At 42.9% G+C, this 16,451-nt stretch overlaps 1 long non-coding RNA gene across 1 annotated transcript; it reads left to right on the forward strand.

Annotated features, from left to right (window-relative positions):
• The first annotated feature begins 12 nt into the window (after nt 1–12).
• On the forward strand, nt 13–9,690 carry LOC147356179 (uncharacterized). Its single transcript, XR_015142678.1, has 2 exons — nt 13–179; nt 8,889–9,690. It is a non-coding gene; the product is annotated as an uncharacterized LOC147356179 (long non-coding RNA).
• The last annotated feature ends 6,761 nt before the right edge of the window (nt 9,691–16,451 follow it).

Here is a 16,451-nt window from a genome sequence, read left to right on the forward strand (position 1 = left end):
GGGCTCGGGGGGGCGGCGCGGGAAGGGGAGCCCCGGCTCCCGAGCCCGGGGCGCGCGTCCTTGGGGACGTCACAGCGCTGGAATCTGAGGAATGCCGAGCTGCCGGAGCTCCTTCTGCAGGCCAGGGAGAAGTCGCGCACTTTTATAAATGTGGTGGCTTTGGGAGAAGGTTTTCAAAGGTGAGGGCTGAGCAGGGAGGACGGGGTGAAACTCCCCTGGAGTAAGAGGTGAGGGGAGTGGGGAAGGCGAAGGGACCACAGCAACCCCACCTAGCGCCTCTCCCGGGCGGGGCCAAGGCGGGGGACGGGGGTGGGGCAGGAAAAATCGCCTCGAGAACTCCGCAACCTGCAGAGGCGGGGCCGCGACGGGGACTGGCCCACCCCGACCTAGAGCGCGCCACCTTATTCGGCGGACCGCTCCAAGCAGGATGTCCCCACGCAGTCACTGCACAGGGAAAACAGACCCGGAGAAAGGAGGGTGGCTTCCCAGAGTAGGCAATCTTTTAAGTTATCTGTCCAGGACTCCTGGAACCTCTGGGTACCAAACCCGCGTCTAAACCACCCCTCACGCGCTCCTCCGGGAATCGCACAGTTAGTGTACGCAAGGAGTTAGTATACCCAAGGAGTTAGTGTACCCAAGGAGTTAGAACCGTTTTCCCGGTTCTTTCCATGCCACAGAATCGCCCCACCCAGCCGGGGTAGGCATTGGGAGGAAACTTCCTTAGCATTTTCGGAGGTGGAGTTAATGAGACGCAGCTGGTAAGACGAACCAGGCTCTCGGAGCCAGGCCTAGGAGCCCGGGTTTTCGGACCTGCCCTGCCGTCACCGGTCGAGGAGTGTCCCCGTCCCGGAAAGCCTTGGCCTCTGTAGCTGTAAAAATTAAAGGATTTGCCTGTTTTTCTGTGGTCCTTGGCATTGCAAAAATGATGCTTTGGGAGCCTGTGGTCTTACTCGAGCAACACTTTCTTAGGTTGAATAGGGTCCTCGGAGAATTGCCACTGAGGATGTCGTTCCAAATTCCTTCCGTGTCCCACAACTCAGAAAAATTCCTGGGCTCTTGGGGAAGAGTCTCCTGTACCCATCAGGTACAAATCTGTGGTCACGTGACTTTTCTGAGCATTTGCCCATATCCAAAAGTACAAAGAAGCAGAGAAGACCTTAAAGGGATGGAAGGAAAAAGGCTGAAGAGAGTTAAGATTAATTTCTCCAACTTCCAAGAAATAGCTGGATACTTTCAATATGGACTTGCTAGATTTCCAAAAAAAAAATTAGGGAGTGCCTTATTGTCCACCAAAAAGTGTGGAAACCACTTCATGTGCTCAGGTACTATTATCCCCATTTGTAAGATGAGGAAAGTGAGGCGTGAAGACATTATCTGTCTCACCAAGGATCACACAGCAAGCATACTATGATAATGGACCCTAGTGTGTCTGGCCCCAAAATGCAAACTTATAAACTCTGTAAAATTTAACCAGGACAGGATTAAGATCAGAGATAAGGAAATGCCTACAGACTCTCTTGGGGTTTCAAGGAAAAGACGTGGCATCTGTGTATTTTTGCTCAAAAGTCACTTTGTTACCAAACTCTGGAGCACAACATGCTGAGACTGTTGTGTAGAAGAGAAAGGACTTGTATGTAGCCAGCAGTTGTACCTGGGTGACCCTGAGCAAGCCACTTCACCTGTAGGCCTGAGTTTGATTGTGAAGTGGAGTGTGACATGAACTTCAGAGCTTAGTTGAAGGAGTTCATCTCTGAAGTCTTTCCCAGTCTGAAGAAGGATGAATATACACTCCTCTCGGCAGATGGCATGCCTATGGAGGAAGCTAAGTGATAAAGCCAGGATGTCTTAGGGGAAAGGACTGTTTTCACACTGCCTTCAGAATCAAAATAAATGTTAAGAATGTTGCTGGGTGTTCAATGGCAAAACAGAAAACCACCAAAAAATATTTAGTACTACTCCTATGAACTCATTTTTATGTTAAATAATTTTACTTCTAAAAAAAAATGCCTTAGTAATTTAAAAGCCCACAAAGTGGTTTAAAAAACTTTCATTCTCTAGATAAATATATAAAAGTAGTCACAAGTTTCTTTTCTAAGAGAAAAAAGCAACCCGTTGCCTAAGTCTTCATTATACTTGAGTTTCCTCAATATGCATCAGAGTGACTAGGAGCTTGGTTGATGGGATAAGCTCCAAACACATCACTACATATTTATTTCAAACTTTGTAATTTTAGGAACTTGTCAATATTAAATATGCTCCCAAATCTTTCAATTGGTTCTAAGCCCAATTTAAACTACAAATAAAGGCCAAATCTCATGGGCCACCGTGATTCCTCCCGCCTCCAAGGTGTTTCTCATTAATTTATTAATTTTGTACCTTTAAAACCATTGAAAAGCAAAACAAAATAAGTTCCCCAATCAAAGAAACCTGGAAAGTGAGCAGGCTCTCTTAGAAGAAGTCTGACAACCACTAGGGGCCTTCTACAAAATATAAAGTCATATATAAGTAGAGAGAGAGAGAATGTTTGCTTTTATCCTAAGTCTAATTTCAGTTCCTAAGAAGATATTTGGCAGTTTACCATAATAGAGGAAAAGAGCAAAGAGAAGCTTTTTTCAAAATACACATCCTCTGTAATCTCTGCTCCCCATGTCCCATTCATCTTATCCCCATGGTCTAGGATAGAGAGACTTCAGTTGGTGTGTGTGTGTGTGTGTGTGTGTGTATATATAATATTTTAGGCAGTATTTTATTGATATAATCCATACTCCATAAAAATGTACGTACAAGTTGACTTTTTCACGCAGTTCTATCCATGTGAAAACCACCCAAATCAGGATATAGATAATGTCCATCACCACAAAACTTCCCTTAAGTGACTTATCAGTCAGTATCACCTCTCAAGATTAACTTCTACTACCATAGACTAGTTCTGCAGGTTCTCAAACTTCATATAAATAGAATTATAATATAATGTGTGTATGTATATGTGGGTCTGGGTCACAATTTGCTTATCTATTTTTCTGTTGATATATTGGGTAAGTATATTTTGATAACATTTCCCAAGTAATTCTTTTATGCCTGACCACCTCCAATTCAGAACTGTTGAGTTACAACAAAAGTAATCATAAATAAGCCTGGATTATTAACACCTACAAAAAATATTACATAGCAGAGGAGGAAAAAATATTTTAGCACAACCAACTTTAAGAGTTTTTTAATGGTAGTACACATTCAGAGCTTCTTACCAACAAAAACAAATTAGGAAATAGACTGGAATACGGACTTTGCGTTATCTAGTGACTTTTTAAAAAGCTATGTGACTATGCAGATCTGCCATGTGAAGCCACGTGCACAGGACACAGCATTCCGTGAGCTCAAATAGTCTGCAGTGTGAATGGCATCCTCTGGATAGGGCACTGTGGCGGCTGTGATATTACGAGCTCTCATTTTAGAGATATTAATAACATCATGGAATCTGCTTTGGAAGAATCATTTCTGACACAGAAGACTGAGCCCTTCCCTCCTGGTTGCACCTCTGTGGACTTTATGCGGAAGAAAGGTGCCCTTTTTTGGCGGGGAAGATGGGGGGCATGCAACTCGGCTTGTGGTATCTTAGTCTTAGTTCCCCAAGCAGGGATCGACTCTGCACCCTTGACAGTGACAGTGCTGCACCCTGACCACTGGACCACCAGGGAGTCCCCAAAAGTGACTTTCTAAAGCTCAGACCTCCCCACGGTGACTAAAGGGAGAAGTCACACCGTACTCAAATAAATAATGCTGACATAACAGAAGAGGTGGCGAGAATACACAGGAGGGCTGTACAAAGAAGATCTTCACGACCCAGATCATCACGATGGTGTGACCACTCACCTAGAGCCAGACATCCTGGAATACGAAGTCAAGTGGGCCTTAGAAGCATCACTATGAACAAAGCTAGTGGAGGTGATGGAATTCCAGTTGAGCTATTTTAAATCCTAAAAGATGGTGGTATGAAAGTGCTGCACTCAATATGCCAGCAAATTTGGAAAACTCAGCAGTGGCCACAGGACTGGAAAAGGTCAGTTTTCATTCCAATCCCAAAGAAAGGCAATGCCAAAGAATGCTCAAACTATCTCATAACTGCACTCATCTCACATGCTAGCAAAGTAATGCTCAAAGTTCTCCAAGCCAGGCTTCAACAATATGTGAACCATGAACTTCCAGATGTTCAAGCTGGTTTTAGAAAAGGCAGAGGAACCAGAGATCAAATTGCCAACATCCTCTGGATCATGGAAAAAGCAAGAGAGTTCCAGAAAAATATCTACTTTTGTTTTATTGACTATGCTAAAATCACTGCAGATGGTGATTGCAGCCATGATATTAAAAGACACTTACTCCTTGGAAGGAAAGTTATGACCAACCTTGACAGCATATTAAAAAGCAGAGACATTGTCAACAAAGGTCTGTCTAGTCAAGGCTATGGTTTTTCCAGTGGTCATGAATGGATGTGAGAGTTGGACTATAAAGAAAGCTGAATGCAGAAGGATTGATGCTTTTGAACTGTGGTGTTGGAGAAGACTCTTTAGAGTCCCTTGGACTGCAAGGAGATCCAACAAGTCCATCCTAAAGGATATCAGTCCTGGGTGTTCACTGGAAGGACTAATATTGAAACTGAAAATCCAGTACTTTGGCCACCTGATGCAAAGAGCTGACTCATTTGAAAAGACCCTGATGCTGGGAAAGATTGAAGGCAGGAGGAGAAGGGGACAACAGAGGATGAGATGGTTGGATGGCATCACCGACTCAATGGACATGAGTTTGGATAAACTCCGGGAGTTGGTGATGGACAGGGAGGCCTGGAGTGCTGCGGTTCATGGGGTCTCAAAGAGTCAGACACGACTGAGTGACTGAGCTGAACTGAACTGAAAGCCTTTGACTGTGTGGATCACAACAAACTGGAAAATTCTTCAAGAGATGGGAATACCAGACCATCTGATCTGCCTCCTGAGAAATCTGTGTGCAGGTCAAGAAGCAACAGTTAGAACTGGACGTGGAACAACAGACTGGTTCCAAATCGCGAAAGGAGCACATCAAAGCTGTATATTGTCACCCTGCTTATTTAATTTATATGCAGAGTACATCATGAGAAATGCCAGACTGGATGAAGCACAAGCTAGAATCAAGATTTCAGGGAGAAACATCAATAACCTCAGATATGCAGATGACACCACTCTTATGGAAGAAATCGAAGAAAAACTAGAGTCTCTTGATGAAAGTGAAAGATGAAAGTGAAAAATTTGGCTTAAAACTCAATATTCAGAAAACTACGATCATGGCATCTGGTCCCATCACTTCATGGCAAATAGATAGGGAAACAAAACAATGACAAACTATATTTTTGGGCTCCAAAATCATTGCAGATGATGATTGCAGCCATGAAATTAAAAGATGCTTGCTCCTTGGAAGAAAAGTTATGACCAACTTAGATAGCATATTACAAAGCAGAGACATTACTTTGCCAACAAAGGTCCATCTAATCAAAGCTTTGGTTTTTCCAGTAGTCATGTATGGATGCAAGAGTTGGACTATAAAGAAAGCTGAGCACCGAAGAATTGATGCTTTTGAACTATGGTGTTGGAGAAGACTAGTGAGAGTCCCTTGGACTGCAAGGAGATCCAACCAGTCCATCCTAAAGGGAATCAGTCCTGAATATTCATTGGAAGGACTGATGCTGAAGCTGAAACTCCAATACCTTGGCTACCTAATTCGAAGAACTGACTCATTTGAAAGGACCCTGATGCTGGGAATGATTGAAGGTGGGAGAAGAAGGGGACTACAGAGGATGAGATGGTTGTATGGCATCATCGACTAGATGGACATGAGTTTGAGTAATGGGAGTTGGTGATGGACAGGGAAGCCTGGCATGCTGCAGACAATGGGATCATAAAGAGTTGGACAAGACAGCAACCGAATTGAACTGAACATAACAGGAGACCTTTGTGGACGCATGAATAGGACGAAAGTGCAAGACACCTGTTTGAGGTGTCTCTTTTTGAGGCCCACCATTCCTGCACCCTTTATGTTACATACTGTCTCCGTTTCATCATCTTTCCTCGTGTCTCAGCTCTCTCATTCTTAATATACCCCGATCTCTGGCCACCAAACCTTCTGGGCACCATATTTTTGCCCCACTTCTTTTCTCTTCTTTTATCCACTCTCAGGAAAATGCTCCCTGCCTTCCAAGGGGATCATCCTCTGACTTAAGTCAAAGAAGAGAGGGCCCCCAGATCCATGCCCATCAACCAAGGTCACAAATGAATTATTGCCTTGTTATTTCCTTCTGGAAAGAATTCCAAAGATTTTGGGGTTGTGTTCTTTCAAGCCGGGAGGAGAAAGATAAATCTGTCCTCTGGGACACTGTGCCAGCTCCCCTGGCAACTGCAGTTGACCACGTGGGCAACGGTATCAGCAAGGGTCATATATACCAGGCAGCCTCACTCTAGGCCAATCACTAGTTTTTCCAAAGAAAATGTACAAGACACGGCCAATTGTTTACTCTTTAAAATTTGATCCAATAGCTATATATATTAACGAAGTACACTTGAGAAAGGTAATTAATTCACACACATTTGCACTATTTTCAGCAAGTTTTAAGAGAAATAAAACCTAGGCACCATTAAGTATCTTGCCTATTTCAATGTATTCATTATTCTCTACTAATTTCACCTTAGATTACAAACACACTTGAATCATGTCTTAAAGGTGCAAACTTCCTGGTCATATTCACTGGTCTCAGCTTGCTGACTTTCCCCCCTGCTCTCGGCCCCCACCTTGTCTTTCAGCCTTTCCAGGCTTGATGAGAACACATAGTTTTCCTCCCACACTGACATGTGCGCGCACGCGCACACACACACACAAGTCATCACCATAGGCTCCATGGGGCACACTGCCAAGGAAGAGTTTACCCTCCTCTTACTGCTGAAAACCATCTATTACCCAGGAGGGGGGAAAAAAAGTTTTCACTATTTCCAAAATCTTTTCTGGAGAGCTTCTTCATTTTGATTTCAACCATTTTAAACTTTGTAATGAAATAGAGTCATTAAAAAGAAGGAAAGAAAGAAATGAGAGGAGAAAAGAAGGGAAGGAGGAGGGAGGGAGAGAGGAATGAAAGGGAGAAAGAAAGGCTGTCTGTAGTCATTTACATGTGATTGATAAACTCAATTAGTCTATTAGAGCATAACAGATCTGGTGCGTACGTGCTAAGTCGCTTCAGTGGTATCCAGCTCTGTGACTGTATGGACTGTGGCCCACCAGGCTCCTCTGTCCATGGGATTCTCCAGGCAAGAATACTGGAGTGGGTTGCTGTGCCCTCCTCCAGGGGATCTTCCCGACCCAGGGATGGAACTCGTGTCTCCTCTGCATTGGCAGGCAGATTCTTTGCCACTGAGTCCCCAGGGAAGCGACTTGATAGCTATGTGACCCTGGGCGAAGTACTAAAGCTCTCCCACCTGAACTTCCTCACCTGTAAAACAAGGAATTATGAGCATGTCTCTCTCATAGGGTTGCAGTAATGAGCAGTAGTAAGGTTGTGGTAAATGAGTCACTGTATAGGAAGCTCTTCAAACAGCACCTGGTTCACGTTGAACTCTCAATGTGTTACATACGTATTAATACCAACCTCATTCTGTAGATTTCTTATAGACTGGATTTCTTGCCTTCAGCAGGAAAATCCATCTGAATCTCAATCCAAATTCCCAGGAGAAAGAATATGTCTTCAGGTGTCAGTGTAGGGTCTTAGACAAGGAGCAGGCTGGGTGCAGCTCTCTGGGTGGGAAGGAGAATTCTCAGACAGGAGAGAGTGCCCAGGAGGCTCCTCATGGTAGAGAAGAAAGTGACCTCCTAGGGAGGGGAGTGACAGAAGGAGGAAGGAAGGGAACCAATATTCCCTGAGCACTTGCTATGCACTAGGAGCAAGGCTAGGTCCTGTATGTACGCCATCTGAAGTAGTGCTTGAGACGGTGTTTGAGTGTTGTAGACTGAACTCTGTCCCTCCGAAATTCATATGTTGAAGTCCTAAGCCCCAACAGGGCTGTATTTGGGGATAAGGACTTTATAGAGCTAATTAGGGTTGCATGAAGTCATGAAGGTGGGGCTCCAATCCAATAGGACCCATGTCTTTCTAAGTAGAGGAAGAGATTCCAGATTTCTCTCTACGTGTGCACAGAGGAAAGGCCACGTGAGAACAAAGAAGGAGGCCATCTGCCTGCCAAGGACAGAGGCCCCTCCAGAAACCAACCAACCTGGCAGCACCTTAATTTGGACTTCCAGCCTCCCAAACCGCGAGAATATTGGTTTCTGTTGTTCAGTCCACACAGCCTGTAGTGTTTCACTATGGCGGCCCTAGCAGGCTGACACATCGAGGTTAGTGTTTTCCTTGTTTAACAGAGAAATAAACTGAGATCTGAAGACATTAAATAGCTGCATTTAGATGAGTACCTAAGTACCTATGTACATGGCAGAACCGAGATTCAAATATGGACCCCTCTCTAATTCCAGTTGTTCATGTTCTTTCTAAACCATCATGTTGCCGCAAAGTTTATCGAGTACCAGGATAGGTCAGGAATAGGGTTAGGTGGTGGCCGAGCTCGTATGGTAAAAAAGGGAAATGAAACCATCAACAGGGTAGAGTCAAAATTCCCCATGAAGAGGACAGTTGTACTGGCTGATGTTAAATTCTACAAATAAGAAGGCGCATACCCAGAGTATGTATCTCCAATTATTTTAAATCCTTCTTTTCCCATGTCTTTCTGAGTGCAGCTAGTAAAAGGGGGAAGGGAAGCTGCAGCCATATGGTCTGGGAGCGACTCCTTTCAAAGAAGTCTAACTTTCACTACTAATTATTTCATCAGAGAAACCTGGTGTGCTGAAATCCATGGGATCACAAAGAGTTGGACATGACTGAGCGACTGAACAACAGTATTTATGTCATCGGCTCCCAAGATTCCTATAAGTTAAAGTCCTCACTTTTTAGCTACATGAAGTCCAAGAAGTGGCAGTTTGGGTCCAGGGTCCTTCCTAAAACACAGATCGCCTTCGACTGGCATGAAGTCACCATTTCTGGTAGTGCAGAGTCATTTCTGTTCATGACCTCGATCTCGAAAGGTCAGAAATACCCTAATTTCTAAGAATAGTTGCTTGTGAATCTCTCAGGAATCCATGAACTGAGCTAAACTGTTCTTCGTCCTGTTTATATGCCTACCTGGGCCAGCTCTGAGGAAGGTACACAGCTATAGAATTTACCAGGGCCAGCCAAGGAGCCATCAACACCTCGAGGAGCTGCGTGAGGGCAGGTCAATGAGAGCTGTAATTATCCCTGTCTAACCATCTCCAAAATATCTGCCTGTTGTCATTTTGTGACATGGTAGTGGCAATAGGTGCCAGGTTGCTAAGAATAACTGGGCTAGAGAAATCCTGAGTGGAATCTTAAAATCATTCTTCATAGGAGATAAAGTAATAGCTAAACGCACTGTTATAAAAAAAAAAAGTCAGCTAGGACATTTCTGAGTAAAATGTCAATAGAGTCCCCCTCTTCACTGTGTACATTTTCCAGTCCTTTCCCACCAACCTCAGAGGAAAAATGTTTAGAGCCAGAGCGTCAGTCTGTACCTTCTTATAATGATGCCATTCAGAATAAAGGGGTCAGGCGAGATACAGCCCTTTTGCTGACACTGTGTTTGTTAATATTTGCAGCTGCCCTAAAACCTCCCTGAAAATATATCCAGCCTGAGGAAGCTGGATTCCAACTTTATGGGCACTGACTCTTCTTCATCTCGTGTCCTGAATGTGACATTTAAATAAAGCCCCAATAAAAGGCAATTCATTAGTTTGTTTTTTTCCCCTCACCTCTTTGGTTCTGAGTTTATTTTTAAATGTAATTTAAACACCTAAATGAAGTTGTCAATAAATAATAATGCAAACTGTACTATTGCATTTATGGAAGTCAAAAAAAAAAAAAAAGCTAGATAGACTTCCAGATGGATTACAGATTCAGAGGACTGGAAAATAGAACAAGAAAGGGTGCATTTGTTTCTAACATTGGCTGCTATTGCCAGAACGCCCCTCTGAAGGTATGGGCCATGAAAAGAATCTTCTGCTGTGATTAGCAACAAGGAACAACCTTTGCTGGGGGAGGGAAGAATCAGGTCGTGTTTGGGATGCCTTTCTACAGAACATGGACTCCCCAGCCTGCAGGGGTGAGATAGGGTTACCCCCAAGTATGGGCAGGGCTATGTCAGTGAATCCAATAGCACTAAATCAAAACCTTCTCTAAGACCCGGCTGCTTCCTGGCTGCCTCCCCTAGAATAAGGGGTGACTCAGAGTGCGGCTGACTCCCTGACTTCAAACATTTCTGAGTAATTCCCACGGACCCAGACAAGGGCAATTAGAGGACTGGTTTGGAATGACCACTGAAGATCAAAAGATACTTCTGGTGGCCAGCAGGGGAAAGGCAAATGGCCCAGGAAGCTCAATTTTGAGATGTCTTCTGCTACAAGTAGGAGACAGAGGTACCTTCTGACATCCTAAATCTAAGATGATGCTGCTAAGTCACTTCAGTCGTGTCTGACTCCTAGCGACCCTATGGACTGCAGCATACCAGGCTCCTCTGTCCATGGGATTTTCCAGGCAAGAGTACTGGAGTGGGCTGCCATTGCCTTCTCCCTTAAGATGCTAGAAGGAGTTTGCTCATGTAGGAGGGCGTGTCCTGGGCTTTCCTCCATGATGGGTGCCTCTGAGGTCCTGGGATACACAAAGACAGAGCTTTTATACGCTGAAAGAAAAACTTTCCAATCTGATTTCCAACTATACTTCCCTGGCTCTCTCTGCCCCTGGGATGCCGGCATTCTGCTATCCCTTGAACATACACTGCGAGTACTCTCCACCCCAGGATCTTTGCACACACTGTTTCCTCTGCCAAGAACTCCACTCCCCTAGGTGGTTTTTCACTTCATTCCTTGGACAGAACTTTGCCAAGCATCCTGTCAAAATAGAACCGCTTCACACTCCATTCTCTATTCCTTGGCATGCATGCTCAGTCATGTCTGACTCTTTGCGACCGCGTGGACTATATGGCCCTCCAGGCTCCTCTGTCCATGGAATTTTCCAGGCAAGAATATTGGAGTGAGTTGCCATTCCCACCTCCAGGGGACCTTGCCGACCCAGGATTGAACCCACGTCTCCTGCATGTCCCGCATTGGCAGGTGGGTTCTTTACCACTGAGCCACCTGGGAAACCCTCTCTTCCTTTACCCTGCTCTAATTTTGTTGATAGCACATACACTACATGACATTATCTATTTACATTTGTTTGTTTGTTGCCCCAGCCCAACCCCTGCCCCTCCAGACGCTCCATCACAGGTAGAGATTTTTGGTCACCACTGTATTCCACTGCCTGGTACATAGATCTTCAACAATTTTTTTATGAATATTTGGATAAATAAAAACTGTATAATTTTTATGTAATTATATACAGTTATTTTCCTGTACTCAGAATTCTACATGTACTATGTTATTTAATCTTTACAACAACCCTATGATGTAGGGGTTATAATCTCCCATTTACAGATGAAGAAATTGAGAGTTCGAGAGATGAAATATCTTTATCTGTTTTTGTTGTTATTTCTAGCTGGTGGCTTCTGTGTTTAGGGGGTTTTGATGTTTGTTTGCTTGTTTGTTTTGCGGCACTGGGTCTTAGTCGAGGCACACGGGCTTTTTCTAGTTGTGGCACTTGGACTTAATTGCCCCATGGTGTGTGGGATCTTAGTCCCCCAACCGAGGATTGAACCCTTGTCTCCTGAATTGGAAGATAGACTCTTACCCACTGGACCATAGGGAAGTCTGACTGTTTTTAAGAACTTCAGTCACATGGAGTTAAGTGCTGTGCTTAGTCACTCAGGCATGTCCAAATCTTTGCAACCCCATGGATTGTAGACCACCAGGCTCCTCTGTCCATGGGATTCTCCAGGCAAGAATACTGGAGTGGGTTGCCATGCCCTTCTCCAGGGGATCTTCCCAACCCAGGGATCAAACCCAGGTCTCCCACATGGCAAGTGGATTCTTTACCAGCTGAGCCACCAAAGAAGCCTGGAATCTCCATTACAAACACACTCTGTTCTTCAGTTTATACACTGCCTCTCTTTTGCTTATTTTATAATTTTCCCTCTTTATGCCCTGTTCCTAACTTGGTTCTCTTCCTCCAGATTTGCATTTGATATTCTAAGTCTAGGGCAGTAAATAATAGTTAAGGGCCCAGCTAGTTTGCCTGGACTGAGCTCCTGGTTTTGCCACTTAATAGCTGTAACATTGGAGAAGGCAATGGCAACCCACTCCAGTACTCTTGCCTGGAAAATCCCTGGACGGAGGAGCCTGGTGGGCTGCCATCTCTGGGGTCGCACAGAGTTGGATACAACTCAGCGACTTCACTTTCACTTTTCACTTTCATGCATTGGAGAAGGCAATGGCAACCTACTCTAGTATTCTTGCCTGGAAAATCCCAGGGATGCGGGAGCCTGGTGGGCTGCCATCTATGGGGTCGCACAGAGTCGGACACGACTGAAGTGACTTAGCAGCAGCAGCAGCAGCTGTAACATTAGGAAATTCTTGATCATGATTCTTGAACTTTTGGTCTCTCTTCATTTCCTTTTTTTCCTTTCTGTGTCCCTAATACAGAGACTTTAACACTTACCTGATTCTCTACGTTTCTTTTCTCTCCATTTTGCATTCTTTATCCTTACACTTTTTTGCCTCCTGGGGAAACTCCTTAACTTAATCTTCCAGCTCATATATTTACTAGATACCTTCATTCTATTTATTATTTATTTATTGAATATTTATTCAATTGAATTATTTATTCAATAATTATTCAATTGAATTATTCAGTTTATTCAATTGAATTATTTATTCAATAATTACAGGAGTTTAAAATTATTTTTTCCATTTTATTGAGGTATAATCAACAAAATTGTTAGAGACTTAAAAATATATGATGCCATGATGTGATATATGTAAACATTGTGAAAGGATTTTGCCCATTAAGTTAACACATCTATCATCTCACATATTTACTGTTGGCAGGTGGGTGAGAACATTTTAATTCTACCCCTCTTAGCAAATTTCAATGCACAATAGTGTTATTGACCATAGTCACCAGGTTACACATTAGGTCCTCGGACATTATTCATCTTGTAACTGAAAGTTTATACCCTTTTACCAACCTGTCTCTATTTCCCCCCACCCTCGAGCTCCTGTTTCTGCTCTCTGCTTCTGTGAATTTGGCTTTTTTTTTTAGATTCCACCTAGAAGTGACACCATCAGTACTGTCTTTCTCTGTTGGGATTTGTTCTAATTCTTTTACTTTTCTAGTAAGAACTGTTTATTCTCACTTTATGTTTCCAATATCTTCTCTCAGCTCTTCAAGCATATTTGTTATTCTGGTTTTAAATTCTTTTCCCCTTTTCCATGAGTTCTGCTTTCTCTGACATAAGTTGTTCAGTTGGTTGTTCCTCAGACTCACAGTTCTCAGTATTTGCCCTCTGAACTCATCCTTGTTCCTTTGGGACCATTTTGTTTGTGTATGTGTGTGTGTGTGTGTGTGTGTGTTCAGTTGCTCAGTCTTGCCTGACTCTTTGCGACCCCATGGACTGTAGCCTGCCAGGCTTCTCTGTCCATGGGATTTTTCAGACAAGCACACTAGAGTGGGTTGCCATTTCTTCCTCCAGGGGATTTTCCCTAACGAGGGACTGAACCCACGTCTCCTGCATCTTCTTCATTGGCAGGCTAATTCTTTATCCCTGCGCTGCCTTGGTTAGCAAAATTCATCTGTGCAGATGGGCAGACATCTATAGTAAGCTTATGTTGCTCTAGATGAGTTGGTGCCTATATTGGTTATGTGCATTTGTGGGAAAGGCACAGGGCTTTGCTCAACTGGTCTCCAAAGAACTTCTGAACTATCTTTTATTGGAGGCAGCCACTCTGTATCATAAGTAGATACCATAGGGACTGGTCAGACCAGCTACACTCATTGCCATCTGCTTATACCCATACCTGATCTGAGCTCTGCCTTGTTGTTACCCCACTACTTCTGGCCTATGCTCTGAAAATCCTGCCTCTATGATACCCAAAGGAGGGGGCAAATCTGCCTAGGGCAACACGGATGAGGAAAGGGCAGAACTAAAACATTCCCCCCAAACTGAGTCCCTGCTTGTGACCCCAGGGCTTCCCCACCCCTGGCCAGTTTCCCTGCTGGTAGATCAAGTCAACTCCGACACTCTCCAAGAATTTCTTTCTGTGGCTAACTGCTGAGCACAGCTCCAAGGTCTGTCATCTCCTGTGGCCTTTCTCCAGGAGAGAACACTCAATCTGTGTTTCTTTGTTATCTTGCCCTGAACCAGAAGCTTTGTAAATTTCCCAAGATCACCATCTGTGAGTGATGGAGCTGAGGTTCAAGCTTTGATCTTTTTTACTCCAATCCTTGTAATTTTAGCCCCTAAACTATGCTTAGGGTTTGCTGAAAGGTGATTGAAATTATCCATTCAACTAAAAAGTTATTTCATTCCAAATGTTTCCCACTAACCAGAACATGGACTCCTTAGAGAAATGGCAAACTTCAAGTCTGAGGAAAGAAATGTACAAGAAAGGTATCAAAAGAACGCTAGGGTCATAACCAAGGAACTCAGGAACCACCTTGAAGAGATTCTCAGTGGGTATAGATAGACCAATTTTAGCATCAGTAAGTATAATAACAGCAATTGGTTATAAAATTTCAACTGTGTTGAAACCTGTAAGTTCATAATGGTACGAGAAAAAAAAAGAAAAAGAAAAAACCCCTATCTAGTCACCATTGGAACCAACTCATTATTTTGAAAAATGATAAATGAAGGCATAGAAATGAATCACCATGTCTTTCCTAAGAAGTTACTCCACTGGTAACCAAATAGTAGATGAGGAGGGGTTTTACATGATGGAAATACCCTAGATAACAAATAAAAGGGATGATGAAATTAGAATATCACTATTTTGCAACTTCTGATAAGGAACGGATCTAGGCAAGAGCTTGAGTGGTTGCTAACATCACAAAAAGAGGACAATTTTGAGGACTAAAGAGAGTCAAACATAGGACTATTTTGTTTTGAAAAAGATAATCTGAACCTGATCAGGCCTCTAGATAGAGTTAGCTACCAATTTACAAAAAGTGCACGTCAGAGGAATATGTTCAAACAGACCTCAGAGATCAGTAAACGAGCATTAGCAAAATGTAGGCTGTGGTAGTGTCTAGAAGAAAACTGTTTTTTTTTTTTCCTTTTAAACAATACATTTCAATGGTGGGGAAGAAATAAGGTTAATGTATAGATTAAAAGAGACTTAAAAGACATATTAACTGTCACAACATGTGGCCTTATCTGTATCTTGATTCAAACAGCATCTAAAAAAAAGTTATTTATTCTATTTATGAAGACCTTTGAACACTGATTATATATTAAGAAATAACTGATAGTTTTTAATGTTAAAAACAGCTCCTCCTGTTTTAAATATACATACATATACGTACACATATTTTAAAATTTTATTTATAGTTGAAATGTTATATTTCTGCTTTGCTTCCAAATAAGATAGGAGGTGAGAAATTTATGGGGGTATCCCACTCCAGCACTCTTGCCTGGAAAATCCCATGGACGGAGGAGCCTGGTGGGCTGCAGTCCACGGGGTCGCGAAGAGTTGGACATGACTGAGCGACTTCACTTTCACTTTTCACTTTCATGCATTGGAGAAGGAAATGGCAACCCACTCCAGTGTTCTTGCCTGGAGAATCCCAGGGACGGGGAAGCCTGGTGGGCTGCCGTCTACGGGGTCGCACAGAGTCGGACACGACTGAAGCGACTTAGCAGCGGCAGCAGCAGGTAAAGCAAGGTTGGCAAAGAGTTTATGATTGCTGAAACTTGTTGATGGATATATGGGCATTCATTTTACTATTCTGGTTAACTTTGTATAAGTATGAAATAATAAAGTTAAAAGCCTGATAATAAAAAGTTTAAAAAAGAAAAATATAAGAATAATATGTCCTCATCTCAAATATTATTGAAGTATATAAGTAAAAGATGGGTTGCATGTTTTCAAATCCTATTTCCATCTTAAAATTCCCTGCAGGCGATCACTTTAATTCTATACTGATACAAAGGTTTTATGAGTTATTTTATAGCTATATATATGTTAAGTGCAAGAGAAAGCTGAAGCGAAGCATTAGCTACTACAAAATGCTGTCAGCCATCCTACATTTTGGGTAGGATAGACACAAGATTGTAAGTTTTTTTAAAGTCTGTAATTATACATATCAAACTGTTAACAAAATAGAAGAGAAAAATGACATTTTCATTTGTACTAAATTTGGGATTTGAAGCTATCAGAACAAGTTCCAAAAT

Source organism: Bos grunniens, chromosome 16 (genome assembly GCF_055505025.1).
Source record: "Bos grunniens cultivar Pamir isolate PY7600 chromosome 16, Bosgru_T2T1.0, whole genome shotgun sequence".
In the NCBI taxonomy this organism is placed as follows: domain Eukaryota; kingdom Metazoa; phylum Chordata; class Mammalia; order Artiodactyla; family Bovidae; genus Bos; species Bos grunniens.